We start from the raw sequence: 12,044 nt of genomic DNA, 5'->3' as shown, positions 1-12,044 counted from the left end.
TCTGCTGGTCAAATAAAGGATAGTTAAGTCAGGAAGCCATTAGAATCGGTTCGCTTCATTCTCACAGGATAAAGCAGAAAGTCAATAACGTCTTGAAAGGGTTTGATTCAATCAAGTTCATGACCTTTATCTAAATGTGAATAGCAGAAGAATTCTATCCTTTACAACAAAATAGAAAACATATCGGCCCTACGATTGGCTGGCCACCAGTTTATGATGTCCAGTGGGGATGGGCGATACCAATGATTTTGGAATCGATCCGATACCAAGTATTTCCTACCCAAAACACCCGATATTCGATCCGATATCGATACCGGAAGTGTAATTTCCCGCCCAAAAAACGATTTAAATGCAGTGGCATTCTTGCTCTTGGAGAGTCATCTATTGAATTTTGTAGAAAAAAGTATTACGTCACGTGAATTATTAACCTTTTTAGACATTAGTGCATTAGTGGAATATGCATATTAATAGTATAACTTTAATAAAAAGGAGCTATTCTTTACTTTTCTCTCTCTCTCTCTCTCTCTCTCTCTCTGTTGTTGGGAAAAAGTTTTGTCTTTTAGTATAATCTAAAAAGAGACATGGTACCAACAGAGATGCAGGGCTTAATCGTCATGAGCAGCAAAACTATCAATTTGTAAAGCCACTGGATACTTACATTTAATATTGTAATACTTTAGTGTTGTTTATAGGAAGTGGAGTTACAAATAAAACGTATGGCGTTCGACCACAAATTGAAAAGGGGAAAACTTTATTTATAAATGACTGACTAAAGCGTAGTAATTATTGCTTCAAATAGCACATCAACCACAAATGCTTACAATTTTTGGTTAGCACCTGATACCTGGATATGTCTTGCCTTTCTGAAACGCTGCTTCTAAGGTACTTTGATACCTTAGCCTCGGTGTGGCTGCAGGGTTTTCCGTCGCTGCCTTAGTGTCTGCGGCACGTTTCAACTGCAGCTCTTCATGAACCGTGGGGTGAATTTTGCTTAAATGTTTTGTCAAGTTTGTGGTGTCGCCACAATATTTAATTGTTTTGTGACATATTTCACATTTTGCCTCGTTGTTATTAAGTAAAATATAATATCCCCAAACCAGACTTCTCTTGCGTTCGGACTGGGCCGCGCCGTGGCCATGCTTGTTTGTGTTTGTTTGGATTGGAACGGGAGGCGGAGGAGGAGGGCTTGGCTTGTGAGAAAAGGGGGCGGGAGCAAAGCAGAGCAGGACACGCCGGTGCAGCAGGCGGAAGGAAAAATAGTGCTAGCATGAGTGCAAGTCGTCAAATTGGAGCAGAAAAAAATGAGGAAAAATATAATTAAATAATTGTAAGTATCGATATTTTAGCTAGGGAGATCGATACTCAAAAATGAGCAGCCTGGATCGATATATCGATACTTTTGTATCGATCCGCCCATCCCTATGTGATAGGCTCCAGCACGCCTACTAACCCCGTGGGGAGAATCAGTACAGAAATTGGATGGATGGGCAATATAAAATATTCTTTCTGGTGTCTGCAAGCGTTATCAGTACTCACGGCGGGTGGATTCTGAAACGTGTCTGCAATGTAAAGTTGATTGTTTGGCTACCATAGGCATTTTTAAAAGCCTCTATGTTAATTTTAAAACCTTTACTTTACATGGTCGTTTTTAAATAAAAGCCTTCATGTTTAAAACAAAAGCCTAGTATACACAGTCAGTTTTAAAGCCTTACAATTTAGACAATTTAAACAAGTATACTTGTAACACAACAAGTGTTAAAAAAATTGCTTGTTCTAAACATTGACGCAAAGGATCGTGGGTACGTGATCGAGCGCTCAGCCAATGATGGCTGTGTTGCCAAATACCCTAATGACGTCGGCACTCTTTCTAATACAATCTAATAGGGGTGTAAATCGCGGGTTTTGTCACGATACGATATAATATCGATATAAAGAACTTCGATACGATATTTGCCGATATCTTAAAGCCTGCTGCGATTCAATCACGATATATCGCGATATAGTGCTCTACGATCGATATTTTTTTTTTTTAATAAAAAATATAGAACAATATCCTGATTTATAACAATTCATACGCAAAATCCACAAGGTACTGCAAACTCTTTATTTAGGAAATTACAAGAGTATTGTAGTATACAAATTGCTTACTTTAACACTTAACTTTGATGTCGTGTTTTTTCTTTAAATGTGCGGCGAGATTTGTGCTCCCTGAATATTTGATCACCGCATGGCAGGATTTACAAACTGCACGTGTCTTGTCCGTTGAGCCATCTTTTCTTTGGAATCCAAAGTGCTTCCAAACGAATGACTTGAAGCCTAAAGGGGAGCAAATTTCCTCGTCTTTTTGGACACTAGCCATAGCACCAGCCCAGGAGCCGCGTACTAGTTGTCGACTCCCCTTTCACGTGCCTGCTCTGCTCACAACACAACAACGCCGCGCACTGCTCCCTGCTCCCGGAAGAGGAAGCAAGCAACAATGAACTGGATTTCAAAATAAAGTCGCGTCTAATGTCCGAGGTCAAACACGGCGATATAAATCGATGTTTACCTTTAGCATCGATGCCAATAAATCGTAGAGCATAATATCGATTAATCGATGTGTATCGATGTATCGTTACACCCCTACAATCTAAACATAGTCCTTTACTAGTCGTGGTTGCCCTCTGGGTAAAAATGGTACACTCGCAGATGACTTCCCGCCGCCCCTCGTTGATGAATTAAGACTATACTTTCAGGGATCATTTCTATAGTTATTAACTTGAGATATGTGATTCTAAAATGAACGGTCTCGCCAACTACGATAATGAGAAATGATGTTCCTTCCTGAGCGTGAAGCTAGCGGAGAATAATGATGTTTATATCATAGATTCTCCACTTTTGATGAGCGTTCTATGCTTCCTAGTGGAGCATTGAGGGGAGGGACATGATCAGAGTAGTTCTTTGAAATTGGTTAAATAAAAATTAAGCTAATGTAGTGGCGTACTCCTGATATTCAACTCAGTCGATTAACAGTATCGTCGTATTAGTTCAACTAACAAAAGCCTGTTATGTATTTCTGAAGTACTTTTGTACTGAAGTACTTATGGCTGTATTCATTTACACGGCTTAAATCTTTACAACTTCGACACAAATCTGAATTAACTTTAATAATAAATATTTTAATGGCTAAATTGTTTATTGTCCCTTACATATAGTATAATTAGTAGAAAATATATTAATTTATTGCTCATATTAGATAGTTTTATATTTGAATGGGTGGATGTTACCTGTAAGCTATGGCAGAATTAATGGCAACAAAGCAGGAATTTTGATTACTTTCCATTGACAAGTACAGGAAGCTCCGCTTTCGCAGAGCATCAAAAAATTGAGATATACTCTTGTTGTTCCTCCCCACGGAAATCTTTAGTAAAAGGCGAAAGATTTATGCGGTCTGAAGAGAAACAAGAGTGAACTGATTTCGGCTTGTCCAAACGGGCCACCCCATTGCTGGTCTCACCAAAGTAACAGGCGGTGTCACACTAGCAACCATTTCCATCCATCCATCCATCCATTTTCCGTACCGCTTAGTCCCCACTGGGGTCGCGGGCGTGCTGGAGCCTATCCCAGCCGTCATCGGGCAGTAGGCGGGGGACACCCTGAACCGGTTGCCAGCCAATCGCAGGGCACACAGAGACAAACAACCATTTGCACTCGCACTCACACCTAGGGACAATTTGGAGTGTTCAATCGGCCTACCAAGCATGTTTTTGGGATGTGGGAGGAAACCGGAGTGCCCGGAGAAAACCCACGCGGGCCCGGGGAGAACATGCAAACTAAGATGTATAGTTCGAACAAGTATTTGGTGTTTGGCAATTCTATGGAAACGTTTACACTCTAAACGTGTCGTTGTGAGTCCATGCTTGCTCTGCTGCGTTCGGTTCCAACTCCCTGACCTGTTTGTTTGCATTGTGCACGTTCTCCACTCTGGTTTCCTTCCATTTCCCCCAAACATGCATGATAGGCCCATTGAGCGCTCCAAATTGCCCGTAGGTGCGAGTGCGGACGGTTTTTCGTCTCTGTGTGCCCTGCGAGTGATTATTATTTGTTAAAGCGTATATGCCGTTACACCGCTAGATGGCAGCAGCGTTGACTTCCGCACCTGACCACAAAAAGAAACGGGAATCACGTGATGCGCAGGAAAAGAAGCATTAGTATGAGTCGATATATTTAGACCGTAACTTGAATTGGTAGTCTTGTAGTGGGTAGACATAATTCACCCGGAACCTAAGTTCACGTTGCCGAGTTCCGGTGGGATGTTTTACACGTGTGGGAGTTTCCTGTTTGAGGAGTGTGTGTTAGGATCTCGAAGGGAAAAGAGTCGGCCCGTGGTTGAGAGAAGCTAATTATAAATGTCATTAAAACAACTGCCGTTGGCACCGTCATTTATCACTCCGCCTCCGACTCCAGTCCTTGCACACCACACTGGTGACCCTGACATCAGTCCCGCTGAGGATTCCGGGACTGAACAGAATACCGAGCGAGACGGCATGGCGCATTCCGCCGTCCTTAGGCTGCCTGAGTTTTGGGAGACTTCTGCAGCAACGTGCATGGTTCGCACAGGCGGAGGCTCAGTTCGCCCTCCGGGGAATTACGGATGACGCCACATGCTACTACCACGTTGTCTCGGCACTCGGAAGCTCCACCGCAGCCAGAGCCGTAAGTTTCATCACTTCCCCTCCGGCCCAGGATAAATATGCAGGGCTCAAGGCTTATCTCCTCAGGATTTTTGAACTGTCGCGATCCGAACGAGCCCGGCGCCTGCTTGCTATTCAAGGCATGGGGGACAGAAAACCCTCTGAACACATGGAGATGATGTTAAACCTGCTGGGTGGGGAAGAGCCGAATTTTCTTTTCATTGAACTGTTTCTGCGACATATGCCGCCGCACGTCCAAACGGCCCTCGCAAATACGACCATTACGGAGCCGCGTGCTCTTTCGGAGGAAGCGGACCGTTTCTACTTGGCCACCCAGCGTTTCGCCCCTGGTGTGCTGGCCCCAACACGCAGCTACACGTCCCCGAGCGCTGGCGTTTCCCCTGGCAGAGGACGCGCTGCAACTGACAGCCGCACCAGCACAGGTTTGTGCTACTTCCATGCACGTTTTGGCGCCAAGGCTAAAAGGTGCCGCTCCCCTTGCAACTTCGACACGACGGGAAACGCCAAAGCCTGCGCTCAGTAGTGGCCGTGACCGCAGGCAAAAAGAACCGGCTGCTGTTCGTTGAGGACTCCCTCTCTGGTCGCAGATTCCTCTGTGACACCGGCGCCCAGAGAAGCGTCCTGACGGCTACAGTGGACGACGCTGCTGGAGGGTTGCACGGCCCGCCCTTAACATCCGCCAACGACACCCCCATCAGGACGTATGGCACAAGGACTGTGGACATATGTTTCGGGGGTCAGCGTTTCACATGGGACTTTGTCACTGCCGACATCTCCTTCCCCCTGCTTGGCGCAGATTTTTTGTGCGCCCACGGACTGCTCGTGGATGTTAAGAACGGCCGCCTGGTGGACGCGTTAACCTTCTCCTCCTTCGCATGTGTCCGCGATGAGGGGAATTATGTGGGTCTCTCCAGTTCGCTCTCCGAGGGCGACATGTACCAGAAACTCCTCGGAGAGTTCCCCAGCCTTACACGGCCCACTTTTGCCGCCACCACAGCTAAACATGGGGTCGAGCACCACATCGAGACCAAAGGCCCCCCCATCTACGCTAGGGCCCGACGGCTCAACCCGGAGAGACTGACAATTGCTCGGGCCGAGTTCGCCAGCATGGAACGCCTTGGCATTGTTCGCCGCTCTGACAGCCCGTGGGCCTCCCCACTCCACATGGTGCCTAAGCTGGACGGTGGTTGGCGCCCGTGTGGCGACTACCGCCGCCTCAATGATGCCACCACGCCCGACCGCTACCCGGTCCCCCATGTTCAGGACTTTTCGATACATCTAGCAGGGAAGCACCTGTTCTCCAAAGTGGACCTGGTGCGGGGTTATCACCAAGTCCCGGTGCACCTTGCTGACATCCCTAAAACGGCGGTGGTGACTCCTTTCGGGCTTTTCGAGTTTCTTAGGATGCCCTTCGGCCTGAAAAACGCGGCCCAGTCCTTCCAGCGGTTGATGGACTCTGCGCTTAGGGACATGCCTTTCATCTTCGTCTACTTGGACGATGTCCTCGTCGCCAGCTCCTCGGAGGAGGAGCATGCGGCACACCTGCGGGCCCTTTTCACAAGGCTCGACCAGCATGGCCTGATCATTAACCCGGCGAAGTGCGTCTTCGGGGTGCCGTCGATCCAGTTTCTTGGGCATCTCATCGGCAGTAATGGGGCCACCCCCTTGCCGACAAAGGTGGAAGCAGTCTCCGCTTTTCCCCGCCCACGTTCGGCCCGGGGGCTACGGGAGTTCCTTGGGATGGTTACGTTCTACCACCGATTCATACGCCGGGCGGCCCACATCATGCACCCACTGTATGGGGCCCTTAAGGGTAAGACCCCCAACCAGGACATCGACTGGACCCCCGAGAGGATCAAAGCTTTCGAGGATACTAAGGCTGCGCTGTGCCAGGCCACCTTGTTGGTCCACCCGTCGCCTGGAGCCCCGGTCGCCCTCACAACCGACGCATCTGACTACGCAGTTGGTGCTGTATTTGAGCAGTGGGTTGGTGGCGCCTGGCAACCGCTCGCCTTTTTCAGCCGCCAGCTGGTCCCTAGGGAGCGCAAATACAGCACATTCGACAGGGAGCTACTCGGCGTCTGGTTGGCGATCCGCCATTTCCGCTCCATCCTGGAAGGCCGTGAGTTTACGGTTTTCGTCGACCACAAGCCCCTCACGTTCTCTGTGTCCAAGGTGGCTGAGCCGTGGTCCGCCCGCCAGCAGCGTCAGCTGTCATTTATCTCTGAGTACACCACAGATATCCGACACATCGCCGGCAAGTCCAACGTGGTCGCCGATTGCCTCTCTAGAGCGGTCGTCCACACGGTTCAGCTGGGGCTCGACTACTCAAGTATGAGTGCTGACCAAGCCTCAGATCCTGGGATCCAGTCGCTCAAAGACTCTGACACTGGGCTGCGTCTGGAGGTGGTCGCGGTTGGCGACTCAGGAGTCAGGCTGTGGTGCGACCTCTCCACCGGCCAGCCTAGACCTCTTGTCCCTGCCGGCTGGCAGCGGGCTGTCTTTGAGGCGATACACGGCCTGTCCCATCCTGGCAGAAAAGCGTCCGTGAGGCTGGTGGCTCAGAAGTTCGTCTGGAAAGGGCTGAAGAGGGACGTGCGGGCCTGGGTCGACTCGTGTGTGGCTTGTCAGCGTGCGAAGGTGCACCGCCATACCAAGGCCCCGTTGGAGCCGTTCACTGTCCCCGAGAGGAGTTTCGACCACGTCAACATCGACCTTGTGGGCCCGCTCCCCCCTTCCCATGGTTTCACCTACCTCCTCACCATGGTGGACAGGACGACCCGTTGGCCTGAGGCCGTCCCCCTCTCCTCAACCTCGGCTGCTGACGTGGCCCGGGCGTTTATTGGCACATGGGTCGCGCGCTTTGGAACACCTTCAGACCTCTCCTCGGACCGGGGTGCACAGTTTACTTCCGAGATCTGGAATGTGGTTGCTGGAGGCCTGGGCGTCAAGCTGCACCGCACCACCGCTTATCACCCCCAGGCTAACGGGCTGTGCGAGCGGTTCCACCGCTCCATGAAGGCTGCTCTACGCGCCAGTCTGGTGGATGGCAACTGGGTGGACAGACTTCCCTGGGTCATGCTGGGCCTCAGGACGGCCCCTAAGGAGGACTTGCAGTCCTCGTCCGCTGAGCTCGTCTACGGCCAGGTACTACGAGTTCCAGGGGACTTCATTCCAGACGCCACAACACCTTGGTCGGCGGCAGGGCAGCGGTCCTCCCTGCTGGAAGTTGCCGGGACGTTCGCACCTGTCCCCACGTCACGGCACTGCACCCCTGTTTCCCGGGTGCCCACCAACCTACGCTCGGCGGGTTTTGTGTTCATCCGCCACGACGCCCACCGCGGGCCGTTGCGTCCGCCTTACGACGGGCCTTTTAAGGTCTTGCAGCACGGGAGTAAGAGCATGGTCGTGGACATCGGCGGTAGGCCTGAGACTATCTCGGTTGATAGGATTAAGCCTGCCCACGTGGATGTTTCCCGGACGTTGGAATTGGCGCAGGCCCCACGCCGCGGACGCCCCCCAGCGCCTCGCCCCTCCGACCTGACCGAGCTCCCGCCTGCCCGACCGACAACGCGACCGTCCAGCCCAGCGGTCTTTCCGGCGGCGCCCCCTACCCTTGACCCCCTGCCAGCCCCTGCCACCTACACCCGCTGTGGTCGGGCTGTCGTTCCTTTCCGGCGCGGGGATTTTGACTATGGGTGAATTCTGGGGGGGCTTGTGTAGTGGGTTGACATAATTCACCCGGAACCTAAGTTCACGTTGCCGAGTTCCGGTGGGATGTTTTACACGTGTGGGAGTTTCCTGTTTGAGGAGTGTGTGTTAGGATCTCGAAGGGAAAAGAGTCGGCCCGTGGTTGAGAGAAGCTAATTATAAATGTCATTAAAACAACTGCCGTTGGCACCGTCATTTATCACTCCGCCTCCGACTCCAGTCCTTGCACACCACACTGGTGACCCTGACATCAGTCCCGCTGAGGATTCCGGGACTGAACAGAATACCGAGCGAGACGGCATGGCGCATTCCGCCGTCCTTAGGCTGCCTGAGTTTTGGGAGACTTCTGCAGCAACGTGCATGGTTCGCACAGGCGGAGGCTCAGTTCGCCCTCCGGGGAATTACGGATGACGCCACATGCTACTACCACGTTGTCTCGGCACTCGGAAGCTCCACCGCAGCCAGAGCCGTAAGTTTCATCACTTCCCCTCCGGCCCAGGATAAATATGCAGGGCTCAAGGCTTATCTCCTCAGGATTTTTGAACTGTCGCGATCCGAACGAGCCCGGCGCCTGCTTGCTATTCAAGGCATGGGGGACAGCAAACCCTCTGAACACATGGAGATGATGTTAAACCTGCTGGGTGGGGAAGAGCCGAATTTTCTTTTCATTGAACTGTTTCTGCGACATATGCCGCCGCACGTCCAAACGGCCCTCGCAAATACGACCATTACGGAGCCGCGTGCTCTTTCGGAGGAAGCGGACCGTTTCTACTTGGCCACCCAGCGTTTCGCCCCTGGTGTGCTGGCCCCAACACGCAGCTACACGTCCCCGAGCGCTGGCGTTTCCCCTGGCAGAGGACGCGCTGCAACTGACAGCCGCACCAGCACAGGTTTGTGCTACTTCCATGCACGTTTTGGCGCCAAGGCTAAAAGGTGCCGCTCCCCTTGCAACTTCGACACGACGGGAAACGCCAAAGCCTGCGCTCAGTAGTGGCCGTGACCGCAGGCAAAAAGAACCGGCTGCTGTTCGTTGAGGACTCCCTCTCTGGTCGCAGATTCCTCTGTGACACCGGCGCCCAGAGAAGCGTCCTGACGGCTACAGTGGACGACGCTGCTGGAGGGTTGCACGGCCCGCCCTTAACATCCGCCAACGACACCCCCATCAGGACGTATGGCACAAGGACTGTGGACATATGTTTCGGGGGTCAGCGTTTCACATGGGACTTTGTCACTGCCGACATCTCCTTCTCCCTGCTTGGCGCAGATTTTTTGTGCGCCCACGGACTGCTCGTGGATGTTAAGAACGGCCGCCTGGTGGACGCGTTAACCTTCTCCTCCTTCGCATGTGTCCGCGATGAGGGGAATTATGTGGGTCTCTCCAGTTCGCTCTCCGAGGGCGACATGTACCAGAAACTCCTCGGAGAGTTCCCCAGCCTTACACGGCCCACTTTTGCCGCTCAACCCGGAGAGACTGACAATTGCTCGGGCCGAGTTCGCCAGCATGGAACGCCTTGGCATTGTTCGCCGCTCTGACAGCCCGTGGGCCTCCCCACTCCACATGGTGCCTAAGCCGGACGGTGGTTGGCGCCCGTGTGGCGACTACCGCCGCCTCAATGATGCCACCACGCCCGACCGCTACCCGGTCCCCCATGTTCAGGACTTTTTGATACATCTAGCAGGGAAGCACCTGTTCTCCAAAGTGGACCTGGTGCGGGGTTATCACCAAGTCCCGGTGCACCTTGCTGACATCCCTAAAACGGTGGTGGTGACTCCTTTCGGGCTTTTCGAGTTTCTTAGGATGCCCTTCGGCCTGAAAAACGCGGCCCAGTCCTTCCAGCGGTTGATGGACTCTGCGCTTAGGGACATGCCTTTCATCTTCGTCTACTTGGACGATGTCCTCGTCGCCAGCTCCTCGGAGGAGGAGCATGCGGCACACCTGCGGGCCCTTTTCACAAGGCTCGACCAGCATGGCCTGATCATTAACCCGGCGAAGTGCGTCTTCGGGGTGCCGTCGATCCAGTTTCTTGGGCATCTCATCGGCAGTAATGGGGCCACCCCCTTGCCGACAAAGGTGGAAGCAGTCTCCGCTTTTCCCCGCCCACGTTCGGCCCGGGGGCTCCGGGAGTTCCTTGGGATGGTTACGTTCTACCACCGATTCATACGCCGGGCGGCCCACATCATGCACCCACTGTATGGGGCCCTTAAGGGTAAGACCCCCAACCAGGACATCGACTGGACCCCCGAGAGGATCAAAGCTTTCGAGGATACTAAGGCTGCGCTGTGCCAGGCCACCTTGTTGGTCCACCCGTCGCCTGGAGCCCCGGTCGCCCTCACAACCGACGCATCTGACTACGCAGTTGGTGCTGTATTTGAGCAGTGGGTTGGTGGCGCCTGGCAACCGCTCGCCTTTTTCAGCCGCCAGCTGGTCCCTAGGGAGCGCAAATACAGCACATTCGACAGGGAGCTACTCGGCGTCTGGTTGGCGATCCGCCATTTCCGCTCCATCCTGGAAGGCCGTGAGTTTACGGTTTTCGTCGACCACAAGCCCCTCACGTTCTCTATGTCCAAGGTGGCTGAGCCGTGGTCCGCCCGCCAGCAGCGTCAGCTGTCATTTATCTCTGAGTACACCACAGATATCCGACACATCGCCGGCAAGTCCAACGTGGTCGCCGATTGCCTCTCTAGAGCGGTCGTCCACACGGTTCAGCTGGGGCTCGACTACTCAAGTATGAGTGCTGACCAAGCCTCAGATCCTGGGATCCAGTCGCTCAAAGACTCTGACACTGGGCTGCGTCTGGAGGTGGTCGCGGTTGGCGACTCAGGAGTCAGGCTGTGGTGCGACCTCTCCACCGGCCAGCCTAGACCACTTGTCCCTGCCGGCTGGCAGCGGGCTGTCTTTGAGGCGATACACGGCCTGTCCCATCCTGGCAGAAAAGCGTCCGTGAGGCTGGTGGCTCAGAAGTTCGTCTGGAAAGGGCTGAAGAGGGACGTGCGGGCCTGGGTCGACTCGTGTGTGGCTTGTCAGCGTGCGAAGGTATACCGCCATACCAAGGCCCCGTTGGAGCCGTTCACTGTCCCCGAGAGGAGGTTCGACCACGTCAACATCGACCTTGTGGGCCCGCTCCCCCCTTCCCATGGTTTCACCTACCTCCTCACCATGGTGGACAGGACGACCCGTTGGCCTGAGGCCGTCCCCCTCTCCTCAACCTCGGCTGCTGACGTGGCCCGGGCGTTTATTGGCACATGGGTCGCGCGCTTTGGAACACCTTCAGACCTCTCCTCGGACCGGGGTGCACAGTTTACTTCCGAGATCTGGAATGTGGTTGCTGGAGGCCTGGGCGTCAAGCTGCACCGCACCACCGCTTATCACCCCCAGGCTAACGGGCTGTGCGAGCGGTTCCACCGCTCCATGAAGGCTGCTCTACGCGCCAGTCTGGTGGATGGCAACTGGGTGGACAGACTTCCCTGGGTCATGCTGGGCCTCAGGACGGCCCCTAAGGAGGACTTGCAGTCCTCGTCCGCTGAGCTCGTCTACGGCCAGGTACTACGAGTTCCAGGGGACTTCATTCCAGACGCCACAACGCCTTGGTCGGCGGCAGGGCAGCGGTCCTCCCTGCTGGAAGTTGCCGGGACGTTCGC

The 12,044-nt window shown here is 53.4% G+C and overlaps 2 non-coding genes across 2 annotated transcripts; one reads left to right on the top strand and one right to left on the bottom strand.

Annotated features, from left to right (window-relative positions):
* The first annotated feature begins 2,719 nt into the window (after positions 1-2,719).
* On the top strand, positions 2,720-2,937 carry LOC133145920 (small nucleolar RNA U3). The gene has a single exon (XR_009711165.1). It is a non-coding gene; the product is annotated as a small nucleolar RNA U3 (small nucleolar RNA).
* Positions 2,938-3,336: 399 nt separating this feature from the next.
* On the bottom strand, positions 3,337-3,450 carry LOC133145993 (U5 spliceosomal RNA). The gene has a single exon (XR_009711234.1). It is a non-coding gene; the product is annotated as a U5 spliceosomal RNA (small nuclear RNA).
* Positions 3,451-12,044: the final 8,594 nt, after the last annotated feature.

The sequence above is a fragment of the Syngnathus typhle genome, linkage group LG21, assembly GCF_033458585.1.
Source record: "Syngnathus typhle isolate RoL2023-S1 ecotype Sweden linkage group LG21, RoL_Styp_1.0, whole genome shotgun sequence".
NCBI lineage: Eukaryota > Metazoa > Chordata > Actinopteri > Syngnathiformes > Syngnathidae > Syngnathus > Syngnathus typhle.
This window is presented reverse-complemented; position numbering and strand designations above follow the sequence as displayed.